Raw genomic sequence first — 11200 nt, 5'->3', positions numbered from 1 at the left:
ACCTCAGTGTGTTACGGCAGTTTAGTCAAGTTGGTGCCAGTCATGGCAGACCTCAAAAAGAGATTATAAAGCCTTCATTCATGCATCTGCTGCCTCTCAGGGAAACAGATTTTTCACCACCTCCTGAACCATGCAAATTCTGACAGTTTCTCTTGGACCTGGCAACAATTCAGGCCTTTGTATTGAAGCAGTAACTAGGGGTATGTCTACACTACGAAATTAGGTCGATCTTATAGAAGTGGATTTTTAGAAATCGATTTTATACAGTGAATTGCGTATGACTACACTAAGCGCATTAAGTTGATGGAGTGCATCCACAGTACTATGGCAAGCGTCGACTTTCAGAGCGTTGCACTGTGGGTAGCTATCCCACAGTTCCCGCAGTCTCCGCTGCCCATTGGAATTCTGGCTTGAGCTCCCAATGCCTGATGGGGCAAAAACATTGTCATGGGTGGTTTTGGGTACATGTTGTCAGTTGCCCTTCTTTCCATAAAAGAAACAGCAGACAATCATTTCATGTCTTTTTTCCGTGCAGACGACATACTGCTGTCAGCAGATGGTGCAGTAGGACTGCTAACCGTTGTCATCATCCACAGCTTCCGCTGCATCTCTGCTCTGCTGCTCTTGTCTCAATAGCGAATTTCCCCATGTTGTCTGTCATGTGCTCCCAGGTACTTGTGTTCTTCCTCGGGAAATGTGTGCAGTGCTAACTGTCGTTCTCCACCGCTTCCGCTGCAACTCTGCTCTCCTGGTGCCATGAATCCACCTCGCAGGTCATAGAATCATAGAATATCAGGGTTGGAAGGGACCTCAGGAGGTCATCTAGTCCAACCCCCTGCTCAGAGCAGGACCAATCCCCAACTACATCATCCCAGCCAGGGCTTTGTCAAGCCTGACCTTCAAAGCCTCAAAGGAAGGAGATTCCACCACCTCCCTAGTAAACGCATTACAGTGCTTCACCACCCTCCTAGTGAAAATGTTTTTCCTAATATCCAACCTAAACTTCCCCCACTGCAACTTGAGACCATTACTCCTCGTTCTGTCATCTGCTACCACTGAGAACAGTCTAGATCCATCCTCTTTGGAACCCCCTTTCAGGTAATTGAAAGCAGCTATCAAATCCCCCCTCATTCTTCTCTTCCGCAGACTAAACAATCCCAGTTCCCTCAGCCTCTCCTCATAAGTCATGTGTTCCAGCCCCCTAATAATTTTTGTTGCCCTCCGCTGGATGTTTTCCAATTTTTCCACATCCTTCTTGTAGTGTGAGGCCCAAAACTGGACACAGTACTCCAGATGAGGCCTCACCAATGTCGAATAGAGGGGAACAATCACGTCCCTCGATCTGCTGGCAGTGCCCCTACTTATACATCCCAAAATGCCATTGGCTTTCTTGGCAACAAGGGCACACTGTTGACTCATATCCAGCTTCTCTTCCACTCTAACCCCTAGGTCCTTTTCTGCAGAACTGCTGCCCAGCCATTTGGTCCCTAGTCTGTAGCGGTGCATGGGATTCTTCCGTCCTAAATGCTGGACTCTGCACTTGTCCTTGTTGAACCTCATCAGATTTCTTTTGGCCCAGGTCCTCTCATTGTTCTGTATAAATATCTATTCTCATGGCATCCATCATCATCTACCATTTCTGCTGCAACTCTGCTGTCCTGCAGACGCCATACCATGGCAAGCATGGAGCCCGCTCAGCTCACCGCTGCTGTTTTGAGCATTGCAAACACCTCATGCATTATCCTGCACTATGTGCAGAACCTGCAAGAGGAGGCGATGACAGCGTGATCACGATAGTGATGAGGACATGGACACAGACTTCTCTCAAAGCACGGGCCCTGGCAAATTGGACATCATGGTGGTAATGGGGCAGGTTCATGCCGTGGAATGCCGATTCTGGGCCCTGGAAACAAGCACAGACTGGTAGGACCGCATAGTGTTGCAGGTCTGGGATGATTCCCAGTGGGTGCGAAATTTTCACATGCATAAGGGCACTTTCATGGAGCTTTGTGACTTGCTTTTCCCTGCCCTGAAGCGCAAGAATACCAAGATGAGAGCAGCCCACACAGTTGAGAAGTGAGTGGTGATAGCCCTCTGGAAGCTTGCAACGCCAGACAGCTTCCGGTCAGTCGGGAATCAGTTTGGAGTGGGCAAATCTACTGTGGGGGCTGCTGTGATCCAAGTAGCCAACACAGTCACTGAGCTGCTGCTATCAGATGTTCTTGTCAACTGCTAGAAATGGCCCACCTTGATTATCATGACAAAATGTCCCGCCCTCCCCCCCCCCCCCCCCCCCCCGCTCTCCTGCTGGTTAATAGCTCACCTTAAGTGATCACTCTCATTACAGTCTGTATGGTAACACCCATTGTTTCCTGTTCTCTATGTATATAAATCTCCCCACTGTATTTTCCACTGAATGCATCCGATGAAGTGAGCTGTGGCTCACGAAAGCTTATGCTCTAATAAATTTGTTAGTCTCTAAGGTGCCACAAGTCCTCCTTTTCTTCTTGCCAAAACAGACTAACACGGCTGCTACTCTGAAACCTATCAAGGGTAGTGACTCAGGGAACCCCATTGCAGCAAAGCCATCCACTATGACCTGCACATTTCCCAAACTGTGGTGGGGCGATAGACGGAACGCATATCCCTGTCTTGGGACCGCACCACCCTTGGCAGCCAGTATGTAAACCTCAAGGGGTACTTTTCAATGGTGCTGCAAGCGCTTGTGGATCACAAGGGACGTTTCACTGACATCAACGTGGGATGGCCGGGAAAGCTGCATGATGCTTGCATCTTCAGGAACTCTGGTCTGTTTGAACAGCTGCAGGAAGGAACTTACTTCCCAGACCAGAAAATTACCGTTGGGGATGTTGAAATGCCTATCGTTATCCTTGGGGACCCAGCCTACCCCTTGATGCCACAGCTCATGAAGCCATACACAGGCATCCTGGACAGTAGTCAGGAGCAGTTCAACTCTAGGCTGATCAAGTGCAGAATGGTGGTAGAATATGCATTTGGACATTTTAAAAGCGCGCTGGCACAGTTTACTGACTAGACCTCAGTGAAACCAGTATTCCCATTGTTATTGCTGCTTGCTGTGTGCTCCACAATATCTGTGAGAGTAAGGGGGAGATGTTTATGACGGGGTGGGAGGTTGAGGCAAATCGCCTGGCAGCCAATTACATTCAGCCAGACACCAGAGCGATTAGAAGAGCACAGCTGGGCACCCTGTGCATCAGAGAAGCTTTGAAAACCAGTTTCATGACTGGCCAGGCTACAGTATGACAGTTCTGTTTGTTTCTCCTTGATGAAAACCTGCTCCCTTGGTTGACTCTACTTCCCTGTAAGCCAACCGCTCTCCCCACTTTGATCATCGCTTTCTGAGTCAATAAAGTCATTGTTTCAAAATCATGCATTCTTTCTTAATTCATCACACAGATGGGGGAAAACTCTCAAGGTAGCCCGGGAGGGGTGGGTGAGGGGAGGAGGGAAGGATAAGGCCACACTACGGTTCAAAAATTATTGAATGCCAGCCTTCTGTTGCTTGGGCAATCCTCTGGGGTGGAGTGGCTGGGTGCCGGTAGCCGCCCCCTCCCTCACCCCCCTGCGTTCTTGGGCGTCTGGGTGAGGAGGATATGGAACTTGGGGAGGAGGGCAGGCAGTTATACAGGGGCTGCAGAGGTGGTCTGTGCTCCTGCTGCCTTTCCTGCAGCTCCACCAGATGCCTGAACATGTCAGTTTGCTCCCCCATTATTCAGCATTGCATCCTGCCTCCTCTCATCATGTTCATTTAATGCTTTCCTGGTCTCTGCCATTGTTTGCCTCCATGCATTCTGCTGAGCTCTTTCAGTGCGGGAGGACTGCGTGAGCTCTGAGAACATTTCATCGCAAGTGCGTTTTTTTCACCTTCTAATCTGCACTAGCCTCTGGGACGGAGATGATGGGGGAGTGTAGAAACATTTGCAGCTGCAGAAAAAAAAAAGGGAGAGTAGTATTTAAAAAGATGCATTTTAGAGAACAAAGGGAAGACTATTTCACACTGATCAAGCGATTCACATTACATAGCACGTGCTTTTGGTACAAGGTCACATTTTGCCTCTTATATTGAGTGCCTGCTGGTTTGGTGTGAGACATCACACATGCTCAGCTGGGCAACAGAATTCGGCTTCCAGGCGGCCATGGTGAGGAAAAGGGTTTCAACTTCTTCAACCTTCATAACGTGGGAATGGTTTCAAACAGCAGCGCTCTCCTTTCCCATACCAAGCAAAGCCCGTTGGGTTGGCCATTTAAAAGGAGGGGCTGCGGTTTTAGGGTGAATGTGCAGCACAACCCAACCCCCCCACACACACACCTAATTCTCTGGGATGATCGCTTCACACACACCCCCCACACACACACTTGCACCACATGGCGAGTATCAGGGAAGATCTCTGTCAGCCAAACGCAAACAGCTCAGCATGAACGGGCCTCCCCCACTGCATGGCTAACAGCGGGGATGATTTCTTTTCAGCCAAAGGCAAACAGCCCAGCAGGAACGGGCACCTCTGAATGTCCCCTTAAACAAATTTCCCATATTTGAACCAGGTGACGATGAATGATATCACTCTCCTGAGGCTAACACAAAGAGAAAAAGAACAGATGTTGCTTGAATGCCACCAAAGCCCAGGCCCATTCACTGCAATGCTTTGTTCTGCAATGGTTCCAGACTACTTGCTACTGGCTTGGCGTGGTAAGTGTCCTACCATGGAGGACGGAATAAGGCTGATCTCCCCAGAAACCTTCTGTAAAGGCTTTTAGAGAACCTCCAGGAGAGCTTCATGGACATGTCCCTGGAGGATTCCTGCTCCATCCCCAGACACGTTAACAGACTTTTCCAGTAGCTATACTGGCCGCGAATGCATCCCAAGTCTTCAGGGCAAATTAATCATTAAACATGCTTGCTTTTAAACCCTGTATTATATTTACAAAGGTACACTCACAAGAGGTGCCTTCTCCGGTTTCATGGTCCGGGAGCCCACCTTGGGAGGGTATTGGCTCCAGGGTGATGAACAGTTCCTGGCTGCCAGGGAGAAGGGATTCTCCGCTTGCCTGCTGTGTGCTATCCTCAACCTCCTTCTCCTCCACAAAATCCACATCCCTGTTGTATGAGACTACCCCCTTGCAAGTGTCCATGGACAGTGGTGGGGTAGGGGTAGGGGCGCTCCCTAGAAATGCATGCAGCTCATCATAGAAGCGGCATGTATGGGGCTCTGACCCGGAGCGAATGTTTGCATCCTTTATTTTTTGGTAGGCTTGCCTCAGCTCCTTAACTTTCACGCGGCACTGCTGTGTCCCTGTTGTAGCCTCTGTCCATCATGCCCTTGGAGATTTTGGCAAATATATTGGCATTTTGTCTTTTTGGAGTTCTGCCTGCACGGATTCTTCTCCCCATACAGCAATCAGATCCAGTGTCTCCCATTAGGTCCATGCTGGAGCTCTTTTGCTATTCTGGGACTCCATGGTCACCTGTGCTGATCAGCTCACCACGCTGGCCAAACAGGAAATGAAATTCAAAAGTTCCTGGGGCTTTTCCTGTCTACCTGGCCAGTGCATCGAAGTTGAGAGTGCTGTCCAGAGCAGTCACAACGGAGCACTCTGGGATAGCTCCTGGAGGCAAATACCATCGAATTGCGTCCACACTACCCCAAATTTGACCCAGCAAGGTCAATTTTAGCGCTACTCCTCTCGCCAGGGAGGAGTACAGAAATCGATTTTAAGAGCCCTTTAAGTTGACAAAACAGGCTTGGTCGTGTGGACGGATGCAGGGTTAAATCAAATGCTGCTAAATTCGACCTAAACGCGTAGTGTAGACCAGGGCTAAGAAAGAAGTAGGAAGAACCCTTGGCAGCTACAAGCTGGAGCAATATGCATGGCTCAAGGCAGTTTTTGTCAGCTCCAAAATCCTCCTGGGCTCCATAAAATTACTTTGGCACCATTAGCAGTGCAAAGTAAGGATTTGGTTATGGTAGGAAAGAAGAAGCCTGGAGGGGCTCGTGAACTAAGTGTGTGCTCTGACATGCAAGGTCTTAGCTGCCAAAGACTTTGGCCCCAGCTCCGTCCTATTTCCAGCTGGTGCCAAAGAACTCCTTGGCTACTACCTGGTGACAAGACTGCAGTGCCTATGTCTTCTAAGAGCTTCCATTTGATAGTTGAACCCCAAAAGTTAGTGATGCACTTGAGTGCTGACATCTTGGTGCTGGCTACAACCTCAGCACCATGGGCAGCTCCAGAGTTCCAGTGTCACCTACATCTCTGGTGCTATCTCTGAGGCCTTGTCTACGCTACCAAGTTTTGTCACCAAAAACTGCCTTTTTCGACCAAACAGTGAGTGCATACACACTGCGATATGACTTTTGTCAGGAAAAATGTCTGGTTTTGGCGACTAAATACATCCACCCCAATGAGAGACTTGCATCTTTTTCCTCTATGTTTTTCTCGACAAAGTGCCAGTGTAGAGACCACGCCTGATTTCATTGCTTTAATTGGCCTCCAGGAGGTGTCCCACAATGTCCATCCTGACCTCTCTGGTCAGCTGTTTGAACTCCACTGCCCTGCAGCCAGGTAACCAAATATCTGCCCTTCCCCCTTAGAAGCCCCAGGAATTTTTTACATTCAGTTTCCTGATGGCTTGGTGTGGAGAGGTCTCATCGCATCTTCCCAGATGACCATGGTGGGTTATCACACCAAACGCTCTCCCGTTGGACCACTGTGGAGCTGTTGGATCTGATCAGTATATGGGGAGATGAGGCTGTGCAGTCCCAGCTGGTCCTGAGCCATAGGGATTGAGATACCTACGGGCAGATTTCTTGTGGCTTGTGCGAAAAGGGCTATGATCAGGACATGCTGCAGTGCAGAGCGAAGATAAAGGAGCTGAGGCAGGTGAACCATAAGGCGAGGGACACAAACCATTGCTCGGGTGCTTCACCTAACACCTGCCGGTTCTATAGGGAGCTGGACGGCATCCTCGGTGGTGACCCCACCTCCACCGCCAAGAGCCCCGTAGATATTTCGGAGGGCAGGGAGTCAGCGGAAAGAGGATCTAACCCAGAGGACGAAGTTATTGATGAAGAGGTGGAGTTAGACAAGGATGTGCAGTTCCCGGTGGGGCAGGTAGCCAGGAACTGTTCTCCACTCCAGAGGTGCCTAGCCAGTCTCAGCAGTTGCTCTCTGAGGAGCAAGAACCAGGAGATGAGATGCCGGGTCAATGGCCGTGGCTTGTGTAGTGCAGAGTTGGGTTCAGGGTATAGACATGTACAAGGCTGGCTGTGTTTCTGTGAGCTGGACATTTCCCTGCGTAGCTAATCAGTACAGCAGAATAGGGTGTTGATGCATGCTGAGATCTCACGGGAATACTCCAGAGAGATCTCCAGGAAAGTTTCCTGGAGGTACTCGGCAATCCTTTGCCAAAGGTTCCATGACAGAGCAGCTTTGTTCCTTCCCCCATTGTAGGAAACTTTCCTGTGCCATTAGGCAATCATTTGTGCAGGGACCAAAGCGGCACATCGGGGAGCAGCATACGGAGCAGAGCGGAAGCCACAAGCATGGAGTAGATGTACCTTCATTTTCCTGCTTACCCTTAGCAGTGAGATGTCTGCTGGAATGCCCCGTCTGTGGAAAAGTGTGGTGTTGGGGGCTTATTCCTTCACCCACTTACTTCCCTGGTCCTTCTCGCATGAACAGAGAGCAACAATACCCGAAGTCCAAAGGTGCAAACAATTTGATGTTTATTGGGGTGAACTTCCAGCAAGCATGATTCCAGTTTCCTTCCTTAGTGTCCCCCTTCCCAGCTCTGACACCACAGAGCCTTACGCCTGTGTCCTTGTTCCCATTCCTGCCCTTAGCCAAACATGATTCCAATTTCCTTACCCCCATTCCCTGTTCCCATTTCTGCCCTTAGCTAAACATGATTCCAATTTCCCCACCCCCATTCCCTGTTCCCATCCTCCCACTTTAGCAAAACATGATTACAATTTCCTTACCCCCATTCCCTTTTCCCATCTCCCCTACCCACACCCCCTCACTTCCTGATTGACTGCAGACTATATAGTAAAACTTGAGTTCTGCTTAGCTATACCTTAACCAATCATTTTCCTGAAATTTAACTAACCAATCCTAACATATTGTAACATGATTATGTAACCAATTATATCCCACCACCTTAATTAGTTTACACCCAGCAAAATTAATTATACAGCAGACAGGAACAATCACAGAACCAGACAGAGATTATACAGACAAACAATAGCAAAGTGACAGGTTTCAGAGTAACAGCCGTGTTAGTCTGTATTCGTAAAAAGAAAAGGAGTACTTGTGGCACCTTAGAGACTAACCAGTTTATTTGAGCATGAGCTTTCGTGAGCTACAGCTCATTTCATCGGATGCATAGCATATCGTGGAAACTGCAGAAGACATTATATACACACAGAGACCATGAAACAAAACTTCCTCCCACCCCACTCTCCTGCTGGTAACAGCTTATCTAAAGTGATCATCAAGTAGAGCCATTTCCAGCACAAATCCCAGCCCATCCCTCTTTGAAACCTCTCTTTATAATGCGCATGATAATCAAGGTGGGTCATTTCCAGCACTAATCCAGGTTTTCTCACCCCCCCCCCCACACACCCCCCTCCAAAAACCACACACACAAACTCACTCTCCTGCTGGCAATAACTTATCTTACAATGTGCACAGCAATAATCCAAGTTTAACCAGAACGTCTTGCGGGGGGGGGGTTGTAGGAAAAAAACAAGGGGAGATAGGCTACCTTGCATAATGACTTAGCCACTCCCAGTCTCTATTCAAGCCCAAATTAATAGTATCCAATTTGCAAATGAATTCCAATTCAGCAGTTTCTCGCTGGAGTCTGGTTTTGAAGTTTTTTTGCTTTAAGATAGCGACCCTCATGTCTGTGATTGCGTGACCAGAGAGATTGAAGTGTTCTCCGACTGGTTTATGAATGTTATAATTCTTGAATAGCAAAGTGGGAACCATAATGACAAAACAATACAGAAGTGAGGATTTCACATCCTAGCTATTGATAAGTGAGTTCTTGCCAGACAGGATGCTATCAAACTAAGTTTCCTTTTACATTTTCTAGGCACTTCCCCTTCTGTGGAGGTGATAGGCACTATCAGGACAGGATTGGTTTCAGAGTAACAGCCGTGTTAGTCTGTGTTCACAAAAAGAAAAGGAGTACTTGTGGCATCTTAGAGACTAACCAATTTATTTGAGCATAAGCTTTCGTGAGCTACAGCTCACTTCATTGGATGCATCCGATGAAGTGAGCTGTAGCTCACGAAAGCTTATGCTCAAATAAATTGGTTAGTCTCTAAGGTGCCACAAGTACTCCTTTTCTTTTTTCAGGACAGGATTGTATTCCTAACAGCCGAATAGCGACCTTCTTTCAATGTGCCTAGTTTGGAATGTGAGGATGCGACCGGTGCTTCCCCGTTTATGGCTGCCTGTTGCTTAGCCAAAGGCCTTAATCTAAGAATAGGGCTTCAGACTGTCACAGTAAGAGAAGGACCTTACACTGGCAGACAGTGATTTTGATTCTTTCTTTTATACCTCTAACTAGCCAAGTGATAAGAATACACCTAAATTCTTCGAGTACAGGCCTTTACCGACAGGCCTGAATATCTATATCCTAACATGTGGGATGCTAGAATGCTTCACCACGACCCTTGCAAAGAGTGTGTGCTCTTTTCCCCATGTGGAGTGCCCTCCCATTCCGCCCCCCCCCCCCCCCCATGCACACGCCAACACTTACCATGTTTTGGGTGTTCACAGAGATGTGTGCCTGGCTAGGGTCAGTGAGAAAGTGATTGCAATGTTGCAAAAGGTGTATTTAACTGAAATGTTTCAATACTGTGCATGAATTTAACAATCCCGCTTCTGTGCATTGTCTCCTGTGCTTCACCAGATGCAAACACCTTCAGGAACACTCCTGGCACCCTGGTCAAGCGTCTCCACCAGATAAGAAAGCGTCCAAGATGCAGCAAAGAAATGTTCTGGGAGGTACTGCAGTGCGCCAATGAAGAAAAAAGGGAACGCAAGGAGTGCTGGGAAGCTGAATGGCAGGATAGAAAAGAGAATCACGTGTTTGTTAATGATGCAACTGAGTGGATGATTAAAGTAATGGAGGAGCAAAGGTAGATCCTGATGTCCTTAATGCTGCAGACTGAGCAGATCCGTGCTCTGCCTCCACTGCAGTACGTTCCAAACTGTTCCATTGCCCCTCCTCCCCCCAACTCTGCCCACACCGTCCTTTCCACTTTCCGGGACTTCTCGGTTTCTCCTTCATTCCACCCCGTCCTACAACTTTCACGATGATAGCTAGGCCTACACACAGTTATGAAAGTCTGCAGGAGTTTGCCTGGGATTGGTGAGTATCCGAGTGCTTGTTTGCTGAGTAAGTATCCAAGCGTGTGTGTGTTTGCTGGGAGGGCAGTGTGAGAGCCTGAGCGAGTGCCTGATTGGCTGGTAGCCTGCAGGGGGCGGGCCTTGGGGCTGTCTGCTTGTTTGTTTCAGGGAAGCCTGGCTGTTTAAAAATAGCCAGAGCTTCTCGAACCAGCTGAGCGGCGGCGAACCAGCTGAGCAGCGGGGGACAGCAGAGCAGCACACAGCAGGAGTTTGCCTGGGAGTTTGCCTGGAGTGAGCCCAGTGAGGCTTACATCTTGCCAACTTCTCTGAGGAAGCTCATAGTAGGAAGGTGATATGGAAGGGGGGGGTTCAGCTATTGTGACTTGCGCTGGATGTGCCATGTTTGTCTTTCTTCCACAGGACAGAAGCGACTTTGTCTGTACAAAGTGCAAGCTGGTCTCCATATTGGAAGAGAAGATTGAAGGTCTGGAGCAACAGATAACAACCCTGCGTTGCATACGATAAACTGAGGATTTCCTGGACAAAAGTCAGGATATGCTTCTACGGGCACAAAGCTCTAAAAATTTAGAGCAGGTTGCACAGCGGAGCCAAGAGGCCAGTGAAGAGGCTTGGCAACATGTGACCTCCAGAAGAAGAAGGAGGGATGTCCGGGTTTCAGCAACGCAGACACAGGTAACTAACCGCTTTCATGTTCTCTCCACAGGTACTAATGCGGAGAGTGGACCAGATGATACGTCTGAGGGAAGGGAGCAGAAGGAGACTCCGCTGGTTGGAAGGC

The 11200-nt window shown here is 48.7% G+C and overlaps 1 protein-coding gene across 4 annotated transcripts in view; it reads left to right on the top strand.

Moving 5' to 3' along the window:
- The window catches only part of GPN1 (GPN-loop GTPase 1), a 116462-nt gene that overhangs the window by 63208 nt on the left and 42054 nt on the right, over positions 1 to 11200 (top strand). The gene's annotated exons all lie outside the window — the stretch shown is intronic.

This window comes from Chelonia mydas, chromosome 3, assembly GCF_015237465.2.
Source record: "Chelonia mydas isolate rCheMyd1 chromosome 3, rCheMyd1.pri.v2, whole genome shotgun sequence".
Classification (NCBI taxonomy): domain Eukaryota; kingdom Metazoa; phylum Chordata; order Testudines; family Cheloniidae; genus Chelonia; species Chelonia mydas.
This window is presented reverse-complemented; position numbering and strand designations above follow the sequence as displayed.